Genomic DNA, 16,721 nt, shown 5'->3' with positions numbered 1-16,721 from the left:
TTCCCCTTACACTTTGTTTCTCGAACGTGCCAAGCACATTCCTACCTTACATATTCTCTCAGTGAGGAATGTTCTTTCCTCAGATATTTCTATAACTGCCTCCTTCTGGTCATTCCCATCACAGATCAAGTATCTTGGAAGAACTCAGTTGCCTCATTTTTATAATGTATACAAACAAACAAATCTAAAATCGTCATTCTATCACATCATCCTGTTTTATTGTATTACACCCTTATTCTTTTCTGGTATTTTGTTATTTTATTTGCTTGCTCGTTTTTTCTCTGTACTAGAGTGGGATGACAATGAAAACAAGGATTTTGTCTTTCTTGTTAACTGGCACTGTTAGAACAGTGCCTGGCATGATTTTCTTTTAAACATCAATTGTATGCTCTAATTGACTGCAGTGGAAGAGACAGCTTTAAAGGTTAAAGAATTATTAAAGAATTAAATAGTATTATAAGCCTCATTAAAAAGTATCTCAAATCTAATGTTATTTAATGGGAGAATGGACCATATTCAACAACATTTGTTTGGTAGTGGGAGAGATGTCTAATGACATAACTGTTTTCTAAAATGTCTTCATAGCTTTAGACTTCTGTTTCAGAGAAAGAATGAATAGGCTCAAGGAGCACTTCTGAGCATGTGCCATGCTGATGACGTTCATAAGATTATATAGGAGATACCATTGTGGAATGGAGCACCTCATTTTTCCAGCTTCTTATATTATAAGGGGTTGGGAGAAAAAGACCACAGAAATAGTACTAAAATAACAATTGCAGTAGTCCCCCCATTATCCACAAAGGGTACATTCCAAGCCCACCCCAGTGGATACCTGAAACCTCAAATAGTACTGAACTCTGTATATACTGTACTATGTTTTTTTCCTGTAAATATATGCCTATGATAAAGTTTAATTTATAAATTAGGCACAGTAGGAGCTTAACAACTTCTCCTTGGCATATGTTTGGCTTCTCTTTGGCATATCTGAAATGCCAGCAGCATTACTCTTCTACTTTGGGGTCATTATTAAATAAAATAAGGCTTACTTAAACACAAGCATTTCCATACCGATACTGAAACAGTTGATCTGATAACTGAGACAAGCTGACTAAGGGGCATGTGGGTAACATCTACAGTGTGGGTACACTGCACAAAGGCATGATTCACATCCCAGGTGGGATGGAGCAGGAAAATGAGAGAGTTCATCCTGCTACTCAAAATGATGGCAATTTAAACCTAATGAATTTTTTATTTCTGGAATTGTCCATTTCATATTTTTGGACCACAGTTGACCACCGGTAAGTGAAGCCACAGAAAGTGAAACTGTGGATAAGGGGGAACTAGGTACAAGAGAAAAACAGGATAGAGCTGGATAGAATTCAAATCAATGGCATAAACAAAGATCAGTTACTATAAAATATGATTCATGCCTTTAAAGAAATTTTCAACATAAAAATTGAGGCTAACATAGTTCAAAGGAATCACTTCACGCATATCTTCAGGCCAGGCCACTAGGTTTTAGCTCTTAAATACACCCAACTGTGAGAATACTGCTTAGAAATATAGACTCACTACAAGTTTAGTGGGAAAACAGAGGAGGGAATGATACAGCAAACAGCATTAAACTGCTCTTTCTGTGAAGTTTTTCTCATATAATTGCCTTATTTCTTTTGGTTCTGGCTCAGAACCTCCTCAGCAGCCTTTCTAACCACCTTACTGAGGTCCCCTTTTCCCTTTCCCCCTTCTGAAAATCTAGCCACCTTGCATACATGTCTCAGCGAGCAAAATCTAATTGCCAGCCAAACTATGGCCACCTATTTTTCCTCAAGTGCATTGTAGGATGGTTAGCCTAGGGGTGCGGGTGGGGAGTATGGCTCAACTCTTTGGAACATAATATAATAGAAATATATGAACATGTTACAGCTATGTTCAGAAAATGAAAAATAATCCAGTGCTATCAGAGTTCAAACTTTATGATGGAGGTAAGTTGGTAATATTTCTGAAAAGGTAGCTTAGACCATGATCAGCCTTGAATGCCACTCCAAGCATTTGGACTTTGTAGGTCAAGGGGAATCTTGAAGATTTTTGAACAGAGATGTTTCATGATCTGATTTGTATTATAGGAAGATAATTCTGGGAGCAACATGAAAGATGAATTAGAGAAATAGCCCAAGCAAAACAGGAATACAGTTGCAGCTATTTTGAAGGTATTCAATGATGAGACTATAAAATAGAGTATTGGAAATTACATGGAGGAGAAAATTTCCAGATACATTTTAAACTCAAGAATCTTTAGAATTTTATGTTTGGTTAGATGTAGATGGTGAGAGGTTCTCTTGTTTCTAGTTTTGGCAACTGGTAGGAGAGTGATGTAATTAACCCAGAGAACGTTAGACAATGAACAGCAGCGCTTTGTATGTGTGTGTGTGTGTGTGTGTGTGTGTGTGTGACAGAGTCTCCTTCTGTTGCTCAGGCTGGAGTGCAGTGGTGGGATCTCAGCTCACTGCAACCTCCACCTCCCAGGTTCAACCGATTCTCCTGCCTCAGCCTTCCGAGTAGCTGGGACTATAGGTGGTGCCACCACACCTGGCTAAGTTTGTAGTTTTAGTAGAGACGGGGTTTCACCGTGTTAGCCAGGATGGTCTCGATCTCCTGACCTTGTGATTTGCCCACCTTGGCCTCTCAAAGTGCTGGGATTACAGGCGTGTGCCACCGCGCCCGGCAGCTGTACTATTTTTGTGTATATTTTATGATTTGTTTTTGTGGGCAGAGATAATGATTTAGATGTCAAGCCAGACAAATGTGAATAGGAACACAACACGCCCACATGAAGATTTACAGCGTTTGGAAATGCAGGTGTGGGGTTTAAAGTAAAGGTTAAAGTGAACGGGAATTAGCTGTACGGAATGATGGTGAAAGCTTTAGAAAAAAGATAAATGATGCATGCGCAAGTATGGAGCTGGAAGAATATAGTGCTTAGAACACATATTGCATTTAAGAAATCTGTGGGAAAGGCCGGGCACAATGGCTCACGCCTGTAATCCCAGCACTTTGGGAGGCCGAGGCGGGTGGATCAGAAGGTCAGGAGTTTGAGACCAGTCTGGCTAATATGGTGAAACCCCATCTCTATTAAAAATACAAAAAATTAGCCGGCATGGTGGCATGCGCCTGTAGTCCCAACTACTCGGGAGGCTCAGGCAGGAGAATCACTTGAACCCAAGATGCAGAGGAGGTTGCAGTGAGCTGAGATGGCACCACTGCAGTCCAGCCTGGCCGACAGAGGGAGACTCTGTCTTAAAAAAAAAAAAAAGAAAAGAAAAAAGAAAAATCTGTGGGAAAATAAGAGCAAAGAGACAGGTTGAGGAGGAGTGGTCAGGAGAAGGATTGTCAATGAAAAGGAAACTATTACTTTTGAAAAAAGAGAGAACAATGTGAGAACTCAAGGAAAAGAACTGGGATAATTTAGAAGTGGTTAGATTTTTAATCACATATTTTAATTACCATAAACTGTTTACTTTTGATGTAAGTGTTCCAAAGTATGGAAAAAAATAAATAAACTGTTCACAGTTGTAAGCCTTGATTGTAGTGAAGTGAGGAAGAGGGAGGATAGAGGAAACGTTTCAGCTCTGAGAGTGAGATGGATGGAGCAAAAGAATTCTCATTTTCAGGGCACTTTTGTGTAGGTCCAGAAATCTAAATTAGACTTCTCTTCTTTCTCCATATCTTTTTTATTAAAAGTCAGCAAACTTTTTCTATAATGGAGCAGGTAGTACATATTTTAGGCTCTTTTTGGGCTATACTCTGTCCCCCAACTACTCAACTATGCCATTGCAGAACAAATGTAGCCATAGACAATATATAAACAAGTGGGTATGGCTGTGTTCTGATCAACTTTTGTTTGCCAAAACGGATGATGGGCTGGATTTGTCCCACTGATGACAGTTTTGTGATCCCGGTTCTTGATCAGTAATAGCAGAGAGATTGATATCTGGTTAGGTTGGGACATGTTGATCTTGATTTTTCCTATTTAACTATTGGTCTTCTACAGAGGAGGTTCAGTCTTGCCCAGCTAAAAATCACTTTTATCTTCAGATTTTCATGTAAGTATGGTAAACATCAATCTGGTGATCTCTGAAGATCCAGAAAGTGTGATGATCTTGTTACATGGACAAGAGAACTTTTGACTTTGTTGAGGTAAAAACCTGTTTGATTAACTAATTATTCACAGGCCTTTGATGTTTCTTGGGATTCTGACAACTACATGCAGTTTTTGTGACTCTTCATTATGTTTTTAGTCTTCAATTTAATTGATAAATCAATGTGTCTTAACAAATAGACCAATTCCATTGATAAATATTAGTTCGATGACAGTTACTTGTCCTGTTTGTATTATTAATCAATACATTGCTTATATAATATCTATTGCTGATCACTGCATTAAAATGGGCTTAAAATACTCAAAATAGGTGACCATCACTTTTTCACTCTTCACCAATATTTTCTGTGTGCTTTATTCAATTAGCCTTTCTCTTTTCATCATAGTTAAAAATACAATATGTATTCATGCATTTATTCATTGAAATCTTGAGTGCGATGTGTCAGGCAAAATGCAATGTGCTGGGAGTACAAAGACAGTCCTGATAAATTTTTGCCCTCAAGATGTTCCCTGTCAATAGATAATAAAGATTCCAGGAGGAAGGAATGGTCAACAGTGTCAAATATGGCAGAAAATATAAATGTGGGAAGTTAACAGAGGCCATTAGATTTAGCAATAAGAAAGTCATAGGTGACCTCAGAGAGAGTTAGTTTTAGTAGAGTATCAGTATAAGTGGACATAACTCTTAAATTATTCATACCCTCACCTATACTACTATGCTCAGATTCCCAACACAGTATGACAGCAGTCTGTTTCTCAATAGAGCTTGTTTGTTGAACTTCTTCTTTAATTTCCTGGTGGATTGGACCTCAGAGCTGTATCAGTAAGAATTGTTAGTTGTAAGCAATAGAAACCAGCTCTGCTAAGAATAAGTAGAAAAGGATTTTCATAAAGGATATTGGCTACCTCCCAGAATCTCTAGAATGGAAGTCGAACCAAGCGTGGAGGTTACACAGATAGAAACCAACTCTGAAGTCTGAAGCCAAATTAGTCCCATGAAGGCACCACTGCCCAGATGCTGCATCTCAAATAGCTGCCAACATATAAGAAACACTTAACTATGGCTACTATAGAACTGCTACCACTGCAGCTTCTGGATTGGATTCCGCAGAGTGCCTGCTTCCTTGTGCCACTAACTCCTGAGTCAAAGTGGAGCCTGGATACATTTCTTTCTACCTGCAAAGGAAAGTAGGAAAGAGAGTATCTAGCTTCTAGATGGGGCAGGGAGTCTTTGTCTCCCATCAAGATTTATAAGGCAGAGAATTCCCCAAATCCAGAAAAGGACTCCAATGCTGGGCAGTCAAAAGAAATGACAAGCATCTGCTAAAGGAATTCAGAAAGACATATACAGTTATCCTTCGCTTCTCTTACTTCAGCCTGAGGCTGAGAGTCAATCTCAAACAATTCGCTCTGTACTTTTTCCATCCCTGTATCTGTAAAACAATAGCATTCCTCAGTCCAAGAGAGACAACAGAGCCCCAGAATTCCAAAGGTCCAAAAGACCCATGAAGTTCCTCAGCCCCAAAAGGCAAAATCCTGAAAGCTCACAGGCTAAAAGATTTAAAGCCACAAAAGCCGACAGACCAAAAATCCATGACTCCCTCAGCTTCCTTTAATGCTCCTATAAAAGTTTTAATCCAATCTTTTAAACGAAAGCGACAAAGGGAGAAGAAAGGAAAATATCTGTTCCTTGTTCTTCTAGGCAAGGTGTTCTCCCCCAGCTTTTCAGGATGTTTTCCTACTCCTAAGGCTCACCTTTACCATTGTTCCTGGTTTGGGATATTTTATGACTCCATACTCCTCTCTCCATACCTTCCTCTACTGAGTGATTTTAATGCCTTCTTCCTTCACCCTTTTCTGCAGTTAATGAAAGGATAGGATGTGGAATGAATAGTGACCACAATATTCAATTCAATTCAATATTCAATAAATACTAATTTTTTTTACAAAGGTAGGTAGTATTTGTTTTCCCACATCCTCATCCCCTTATGGTGCAAAGTGAATTATATTGGATTGACAGGATTTTTTTTGTTTTGTTTTATGTTGTGTATAAGTTATCCATAGATGGGAATTTGTCTTTGTGTATGAAGTTCCAAACTGGCATCCCTTAAGTCAAATTCTGCCTTCAGATTTGTTTTGTGCAGCATACGTGGTTTTTAACATTTTAAAATCTGAATACCTTTTGACTGGCATAGCCTCTTCATTTCTTTACAGGCTGTACCACTCTCTGCTGCTTCACGCATTTATGTTTTCCACTTTGATCTTTGAAAGCCTTTGCATAGAGGCCCCTGCTAATGCTAATCTGCAGTGATCAGATCTCACTTTCCACATTGTGGCAGTTAGACTCAATTGCCATTAGATATTAGTCTGTAGCTAACTTGATTTTTAAAATTACCCTTCTCATTCTTGGGATAATTTGCTAATGATTATGTAAAAATGTTATGTTCTTTGGCTTTTTTATTGCCTTTCCATTGGATTCCAACTGTGGCAACTTTAGATTTTCTAAAAATTACTTTTATTTAGCCACATTGTTTATCTTCTTCTGCAAGATAGATACCTTTATCCCTAGATAATTGCGGGTAATGTAGCTGATTGAATGTTATCAACTCCTCCTATGGAGCTAGTAAGAGGTCCAGGCTCAATTCGAACACAGGTCCACCTGCCTTCAGAGCCAGTTCTCCTTCAACACCTCTTTGCTTCTTGTCATCACTTTGTGAGCGCTGTGATCACTTCTTCCAGCACTGACACCTACTTTTAAATTTCCAACTAATTCCTTTCTGTTAGCAAGAATCAGATAGGTTGTTCACAGAGCCTTCAAAAAAAATGGGTAAACTATGGTTATCTCAGTTGATTTCAGAAGAGATATTTTGGAAGTAAATATATTTTGTTTTTGTGAGACATTAAAAAAAAATTTCCCTTTCTCTCTCCATCTACCCTAAAAGAGGAGGAGCCTACATATGGGTCAACGATGTAACATGCCAGGAGTAAAGTTACTCTAAATACCCTTGGACTGCGACACATGTTCCTGCAGCACTCTTCTGCATTGTCATCCCTCTTGGTCCTTCCTTAGTGCTTTGCTTTCTTCCTGTCATGTCATTGGAATAATAAAATGGAGACTGGATGCATTTTCAGACCTCCCTGACCTTGAAAGGCAATGTGGAACACAGTGTTGGCCTACCTTTGATGTGAGCCTTAAGATAAAGCAGTAAAAGGAGTTTTTGAAGCTTTCACGTAAGTCCAGCATACTCCATCAGAGTGAGAGACGAGATCATACACAATGAAGAGTGCCTTTGCCTGAAATGCACCTTAGGATTTGAGCATGGCAGCTGGCTAGGAAGCAACCTTCAGGATGCTGGCCATATGTCTTTCTTCAGAGATGGATCTAAAAACACATTCCATTTCCTGGACTCTAAATCATGGTTGATTTGCTTGCTACAAAAAACTCATTTTGTCTTATTGCTGTAGATTTTCTACTCTGCATTTTTAATTTCTATTACCAAATAATAAGGTTACTCCACCATAATTCCAATGTGTCCTAATTGTGTTATTGAGCCTAATTTTCTGATTTGCTATGGTGGCATTGCTATAAATTCTCAGAGAGCCATCAAATGTTTCTTTTATTTTGCCTTAATTACATCTTATTTACATATTTTTCTTTTCTTTTTTTAAATTATAAAGGTGAGGCATACTGACTATTTACTTTCATGATAAATTGCTATCTCAAAATTAGACTTCTTTCAATGCAAGTTTTATGTTTTTTATGTTAATCTGTATCTAATAAATTTAGGATAAAATTCCCCTCACTATCTTAACTGACCGCCTATAGTGTATGAAACAATTTGGCTTTGGAAATAATTGTTGCATATATATAACTAGATTTTTCTTATTGTAGGAGACTCTTGATTTTAATTTCTGTATCTTTCTACTTTAAATTCATCAAAGGTAAGTGTCTGTCTGGAAAACTGTAACAGCACTGTCCAGTAGAATTTTCTATAGTGATGGAAATGTTCCATAGCTATGATGTTCAATATGGTAACCATCAGTCAAGTGTGGGTATTAAGCAGTTGGATTGTGGCCCAAGCAATTAAAAAACCAAATTTTTAACTTAAAATTTTAACTAAGTTAAATTTAAATAGCCATATGTGGCATGATTAGACAGCACTGACTAGAACATGCCTTCTAAAGTTAATTTTGCTAGAAGAAATAAGACCTTGTGTTTGATAGATCGGTAGGGTGACTATACAATAATCTATTTATAATAATCTATTGTATATATCAGGATAGCTAGAAGACAATAATTTGAATGTTTCTGGCATAATATTTAATATTTAAGGTGATAGATATTCTAATCACACTGATTTGATCATTGGAAATTATATAAATGTATTCAATTATCATGTGTACCTCTAATAACTTTATTATTTGGAAATATGTACATCTATTGCATAGCAGCGAAAAAAGTTAGTTTTTTAAATGTAGGCCTTCTATTTCACTCCTTCGCATTTCAAACTTGATACATCAACAAAATACTAACACTTTATTACCCCTGAGCTTGTGTGCACAATGGAAGTAAAAGTCTAAGATTCCTCGACATTAAAGGCTGCAGTCTAAAACACCAAGTTCAGATCTGAATAGGTTCTTTTGTTTCTCTGTATCCCCAAGAACAATTGAATTTAAAAGCATGAATAACTTCATTTCAAAGTTGAGTGATACAATCATGGTTTCAATTTTTCTATCAAACCAGAATTATTTTACCCTTGTGCATGATGTACCAGAAAGAATATTGGCTTAGCGTTGTAAGATGCATGTTCCATTTACGGCTCTTTTATCTAGTAACTAGGTGACCTTGGCCAGATCACTTACCTCAGTTTCAGTTTCCTTATCTATAACATGGAGATAATGATCCCTATCCTACCGGACTTAGATGCTTGGTGAACTATTAAATGTTAAATAAATATAAGCTCTTATTAACATTGTTTAAAATGACTTTTCTCAGTACTATATAAAATCAATCTGTCTGGGAGCTTTAAGGCTCTTAGGTCAAAGCTACTAGGTTTGTTTTTTTTTTTTTTTTGGCTGGTATTTCTCATACTATCTGTGGGGACAACCAAGTTTTTGAATTTCCAGTTAGTTGTGGACCAATACCAACACATTAGAAATGAATTACTTGAAAAATTCAATAAAAATAATGTTTTTAGATTTAATAGACATAAAATTATTGTCAAATTGCTATAACAGTTGCCAAAGCTATATTCTGAGTTTCTGAGCTTACTACATCACAACCACTAACAGTTTGTAGATTAGCATCAGTACACAAAACTCACTCTGAGCAACATTGTTCTAAGCAATCCAGGGCTACATAGTTAATAAAGTATTTAATATATAATATTTGTGTTAACTTACCCATTACATTTAAGCCATCACATTAATTGCTTGGTACAAAAAGTAAGAATTATAGGCAAATTAGGAACTTCTATCCTTAGAAAAAAAAAGTATCTAGCTCAGAATCAATGATTTGTGTCGAATTTTTCATTGAGATAGAGATATATATCCCCAAAGAAAACGAAGAAATGTAAAATCCATAAGATCTGTGGAAGCATGTAGTGATAAATACATAGTTTACTTATTTATCATTTATTTAAAAACATACAATCATACCATATCAAGTAATGTGTTTGTTTACACAGAAATTAATATGCTTTATTATGTACAATTCAAAAGATGAGGCAATTGTTTGTGTAATAGAGCTTAACACAGTTTCTGTTAGTTTATTAAACAGTCTTACCTCCCCTGCATTTTGTAATCCTTCCAAATCTAAATAAGTACTTTCATGATTAAAATTTGTAGCTGGTTTAAAAGTGTATGTTTTCACTGATTACAATATAGTAAATTAAACATATGTATCTGCCAGTTTCTTGATTTCTTATGAGAAAACTCAGTTCTGATGACAGGACTGTACAAATCTTCCTTTTTAATTAAAATTTATGAATTAGACCTCGTTAGAGAAAACTATGTATGTGTTTGATTTGAGTAATTGATTTGTCCCCTGTAATTAAGTGATATGGACTGGATACGCTTCTTTTCTTAGATCCTCTTAGTTTTCTACCTCCAACCCGCCTTGCATATAGCCCCTTAAAACAGCTGTCACTCACCAAAAAGAGATGCAGCCAAGATACAGATTGAGTGGGTGTGCTTAGGGCAGTTCAGCCTTCTCAGATTCCCTAAGAAGGCTAGGCGGTAGTTGCGCTTTAAGGACCTCAGGTTAACTTCAGCATTTTTAAAATACTTAAAATGGGGGGGCTGAGTGTGGTGGCCCATGCCTGTAATCCCAGCACTCTGGGATTTCAGAGGCAGGCAGATAACTTGAACCCAGGGCTTCCAGACTAGCCTGGGCAACATGGTTAAACCAAACTCTGTCTCTACAAAATATACAAAAAATTAGCTGAGTGTGGTGACGTGTGCCTGTAATCCAAGCTACTTGGGAGGCTGAGGTGAACTGAGCCCGGGAGGTTGAGGCTGCAGTGAACCAAGATTGCACCACTGCACTCACAGCCTGGGCGACAGAGTGAAATCCTGTCTCAAAAAAGTGAAAATATGTAAAATGTTTTTAGTATGCACCGTTCATTATTTAGAAAGCCTGTAATGCTGATTTTGTTGATTTAATTATTACAATATGTTTGGTAAACACTTAATGTAGATGAAAACTGTATCATATGACAACTACAACTACCATCTACTTATTTGTTCTTTTGCATATTATTATTCACTTACTAGAGGTACTTAAAGGCTATTTGTTTATTTATAAAATATTTCAAACCTGTGAAAAATAGGATAATGAATACCTTTATCTCCATCACTCGGATTTAAGAAATTCTAACATTTTGTCAGATTTGTATTCATTTTCTAAAAACTTATTTTTTTTTCCCTTTAAGCTCTGTTGAACTTGATATTCATTATTTTTTTAAACATCACGTTTAAAGCTTTCTGTGTAGCCTCCCTCATCTCTTTTCCTTCTCTTCTTTCCTAGAGACAACAACTCTCATTCCCATGTCTGCTTTTATATTTTTACTATTGTGACTGAGACATCTATCTGGTGGGCTCAGTGCCTTATTTACTCCTTGTGTACATTATTTACTCCTTGGGCATGTGGCCACACGAATAAACTGCATTTCCCAGCCTCCCTTGCAGCAAGGCAAGATTAAATTAGGGACAATTGCACGTAAGTGGAAGTGATGATGCAACTTTGGATAACCTCTTTAAAGATGCTTCCTTTTTCTCACTGGCTGGAAAGTGGTAACTGAAACAGCCTTGGAAGCCACATGTTAAGGCAGAGCCACCGTGCCAGTCAGTGTCCTTGGGTAACCTCACGGAGCAAAGTGCCTCTATCTGCCCTGAAAAGACAAATAACCTTTGATTTAATTAAAGAAACTTAGTTTATGTAAAATTTATATATCCATAGTTATATAATTATATCCATCTTTATTTTATATATATATGCATCCATAAACAATTTTATGTATTTTGCATATTTTAAAACTTTATATAAATGGTCTCTGTAGTATCATTCTGCAACTTCTTTTCATTTAACATTAGATTTTTAAAAGTTACGTATGTTAATGTGGCTGTAGTTCATTCAATTTAATTGACGTGGTATTCTGTTATTTGAATATACACTTGACTTTTACATTCCTCTGATGAATTATATTGATACTTTTTTCACATTTTTTACTATTACGAAAAATGCCACGATGGACATCCTTGTACCTGTCTTTTTTTTTACTATTATGAAGAATGCTGCAATGGACATCCTTGAACATGTCTCCCTGTGCACATATCTGAGATTTTCTCTAGAGCATATAAATAAAAGTGTAATTGATAGGTTTATGCATCTTCAGCTTTAGATTTAGCCTGTTCTGCTACCATTCAAGTTTCTGTGACATGAATTAGATTTATAAATTGGTATATAAAGAAATGATGTCAGTAAAATCAAATCACATTTTCTCCAATCTTTTAATGTTTTGTGTCATCAAGTAATAGCAGCTGAATGCAAATTACACTGATGCTACTGCACTTACAAACTGTGGGGGAATACAGTGTTGTACACAGTGCTCACCCACTCATATTCTTCCCTTGGCTTATATACTGTCTGTTATTGGTTTTGAGCTTTCTTATTTTATTGGTTTTATTCTTATTGTGTTGTTTTAATTCTTATGTCTTATTCCTTCTATGATTCTTTTATTTGAATTACCTACAACTTTTTTCTGCTGAGTTGTTTATTAAGATACATGAGTATTTACACATACATATATATGTTTTACACATATGTATATTCTTATACAGTTTATATACATTTGTAAAATAAGATTTTTTTATTTTAATAACGTCAAATGTATCAAACATTTCCTTCATGGTCTGTAATTTGGCTTTTGATAATGTCTTTCCCTGTCCTCTCTCTCTATTTTATTCCAAGTTTTGCTTTTCATAGTATTCCTTCTTTAATTTAGAACAGATTTTTCTGTATGTTGCATGATAATTTTAATTTTCCATATGGATAGCAATTGTACCAACAAACTCACTGATGGGCCCATAACTCCCTCAGTAGTTTGTAATGCCATTTCTGTCATAATTAAGTTTCCATTTAGGCATGAATCTGTTTCTGTGATCTTTATGCTATTTCATGATCTATCGCTGTGTGTATGGCATGCTGTTTAATAATCATGTTCTCATAAGAAGTTATGCCGGGTGTGGTGGCTCAGGCCTGTAATCCCAGCACTTTGGGAGGCCGAGGTGGGCGGATCACGAGGTCAGGAGATCAAGACCATCCTGGCTAACACGGTGAAACCCCGTCTCTACTAAAAATACAAAAAATTAGCTGGGCGTGGTGGCGGGCGCTTGTAGTCGCTGCTACTTGGGAGGCTGAGGCAGGAGAATGGAGTGAACCCGGGAGGTGGAGCTTGCAGTGAGCTGAGATCCGGCCTCTGCACTCCAGCCTGGGCGACAGAGTGAGACTCCGTCTCAAAAAAAAAAAAAAAATTTTTTTTTGCTATCTGGGAATGTAAGTTTTCTTTTTTTCCTTTGCCATGTGACCTAACATATTTACAGGTTTTTGGAGATTAGGATGTGGGCATCTGTGATATATATCTTCTGTGTACTGCAGAAGATATTATCACTTCAAGTGAGAAGAAAAAACTGATTATAAATTATATTGAAATAAGTGGCTAGGCACTTGGGAAATTAGAAAAAGGGCTATCTACCTTATTCTTAACAACATAATCCAAATAGCTGGATAAAAAGCTTAAGTTTTATTAAACAAAATTATAAATATATAAGAAGAAAATGTGGCTGAATAAGGTAGACTTTTAAAAGAATATCATGAAAATTAGAAGGTACTAAATGAATAATTCTGAAGCTACTATATAAAGATTTGTATGAAAAATAATCTCAAACATAGTAAAAAATAATCAATAAACCACAAACTAGAAAAAAAAATTGCCAAACATCTGCTAAACAAAGGACCAGCATCCATAATAAACAAAGAGCTCTTAAAATCGATAGTAAAAAGGCACTCAACCCAATAGAAGAATAGAAGTGAATGAAGCCAGTCACAGAAGTATAAATGAATACCAAACAAACTTTTTAAAACTTTTGCTTTGACCATGTTTGATTTTATAATTCAGAAACAAATTTTTAGCGTAGATTTCATAGTAGGTAACTTATAATTGTCCTTCCTGGTCTATCAAAGATTCTAAATTTTATAAGTATTCTATGAGATTCCTATTTGTACCAACGTAAGAAGATAGTATATACCTACTGAATAATGTATAAGAATTTTGACTACATAATCACAAGTATTTACATCTTGCTAAATTCATAGAACTAAATTTTTATTGAATACATTAAAATATAGAAACAAAGGCTGAACGCAGTGGCTCACGCCTGTAATCCCAGCACTTCAGGAGGCCAAGGCGGGTGGATCACGAGGTCGGGAGATCGAGACCATGGTGAAACCCCATCTCTACTAAAAATACAAAAACAAAATTAGCCGGGCGTCATGGCGGGTGCCTGTAGTCCCAGCTACTCGGGAGGCTGAGGCAGGAGAATGGCGTGAACCCGGGAGGCAGAGCTTCCAGTGAGCCAAGATCACACCACTGCACTCCAGCCTGGGTGACAGAGCGAGACTCCGTCTCTCTCTCTCTCTCTCTCTATAATGTTTGTATTTGATAAATTTGAATTTATCATCATTTCTTTTCTGGCCTATACACACACACACACACACACACATACACACACAAATATCACAATGATTACTTTCTAATAGTAATTTAGAAGGTAGCCTAATATTTTAAACTGTAAACCAAGATTAGTGTGAGGATTCCTTACACTTTTAGAAAACTACTTAAAATTGAAAAGCTTTTTCCATCTTAACTAGTCAGTGAGAGTATTATCACAATGGTTTGGTAGGCATTTAAGAATTACAATTTAGTGAAGTGTTTTTAATTAAATTCTATCTTATTTACAATTTGCTTTATTTTATTGCAGTGGCAAAATGCAAATGTTTCTCATAGGAACTTTCATATTCAAACTCAAAAATATTCTCAAATCCAGTGGGATTTATTATAAACATTAATCTTTCCTTATTTTTAGGTGGGTGTGGCCAAAGTAGGAGCCATTTATATACTACTATGCATTTATGGGAGTCTTTTGTTTTATTACTCTTATTAAGCTAAATGCTATCATGAAAATGACACTGTTTTTGACCCAAAGCAGACAAAATAACTGTAGCTTTCATTTCAGATAAGGAATATATTCTTGAAAGGAATTACTACAGTTCCCAAACAGAGAGAATGATTTAAAATGATAATGCAAAGTAATTTTACTTTCATAATCCACTATTGCTCTTTTAGCTTTAACATTTTGGTTTAAATTCTTGAACAAAATTCGTTTGATACGCTTGTTAGGTAGATGTTCTTTTCCCTGGAGGATTTTTCAGAATATTGCATCAGCTTGTGTTTTCCAAGTTCCCATATCTGAGAATTTGAATAGAGGCTCCCAAAGAGATTATAGCTAAGTGAGACCTCATTATCGAAATACATTTGATTTGAATTTATGCCCTAGGATTTGAATCTATTTATCATCATTTCTTTCCTGGCCCCAATTATCAAGGTAGCTGAATATTTTCCACAATTATCATTTTTAGTTAGCAGAAACAATTTTTTTAAAGCACACCTACCATCAGAAATGCAACGAATTCTATCTGCATTAGAACTGTCATTAAAAGAGAATAATTGGTGACTTACACTATTTAATCACGTATATATCATACAACTTCTTAAAAATACTCAGAATATTTTAGTACATAATTTCGAACAACTTCCAAATTAGACATTTACACAAATTAATTACTCTTCTGTAGATGTTCCATAGACCCTGTCTACGCTACAAAGAGATGCATTTGTCTGTAGTTGTCAAACTATCAAGGATGATAGGAAAACAGCATGTCACAGATGCAAAACTGTCTTCATCTTTAGGAGCACCCCTCTTTAGTTAAGTTTCCAAAAACTTCTAATCACCTAGATTTTCTTAACAGAACTACCAGGTGTTTGCAAGATGGTTGGAAGCTTTATGAATTCATGGTCTTTTGGTCCTGAGATATTTTTTAAGTGAAGATAGATGTTAAATTTTTGTTTTCACTATAGCCTGGATTATAATTTTTTTTTTTTTTTTGAGACAGTCTTGCTGTGTCACCCAGCCTGGAGTGCAGTGGCATGATCTCGGCTCGCTGCAACCCCCGCCTCACAGGTTCAAGCAATTCTCCTGCCTCAGCCTCCCAAGTAGCTGGGATTACAAGCACATGCCACCATGCCCGGCTAATTTCTTTTCTTTTTTTTTTTTTTTTGTATTTTTAGTAGAGACAGGGTTTCACCATGTTAGCCAGGCTGATCTCGAACTCCTGACCTGCCTCAGCCTCCCAAAGTGTTGGGATTACAGGTGTGATTCACCGCGCCTGGCCTGTTTTTTTTGAGAGGAAGTCTCATTCTGTCACCCAGGCTGGAGTGCACTGGTGAGATCTTCGCTCACTGCAACTCCGCCTACCGGGTTCAAGCGATTCTCCTGTCTCAACCTCCTAAGTAGCTGGGATTACAGGCGCATGCCATCACACCCGGCTAATTTTTGCATTTTTAGTAGAGACAGCGTTTCACTATGTTGGTCAGGCTGGTCTCGAACTCCTGACCTCAGGTGATCCACCTGCCTCGGCCTCCCAAAGTGCTGGGATTATAGGCGTGAGCCACCATGCCCAGCTGGATTATAATATTTTAGATTTTCCTGTTAAATAAAAGTAGAGAGTTTGAGTGTGTATGTTAACTAGGACTTGCGTCTAGGGGTAAAATGCAGAAGTTCACACAAATTTTGGTTTTTCAAACTGCGAATTAGAGAAGAGTAGTGATTTATTTATTAAAATTATATTTGAAATACGGTTTTCCAGTGAAAATTGCAAAAGATGGAAAATATTTCCCATTTGTCCTGAGTTGATGCTATGACTCCTGGCCAGTTCAATATTGAGTGA

Source organism: Macaca mulatta, chromosome 5 (assembly GCF_049350105.2).
Source record: "Macaca mulatta isolate MMU2019108-1 chromosome 5, T2T-MMU8v2.0, whole genome shotgun sequence".
Taxonomy (NCBI): Eukaryota; Metazoa; Chordata; class Mammalia; order Primates; family Cercopithecidae; genus Macaca; species Macaca mulatta.
The sequence above is the reverse complement of the archived record's forward strand: the minus strand, read 5'-3'. Positions refer to the sequence as shown.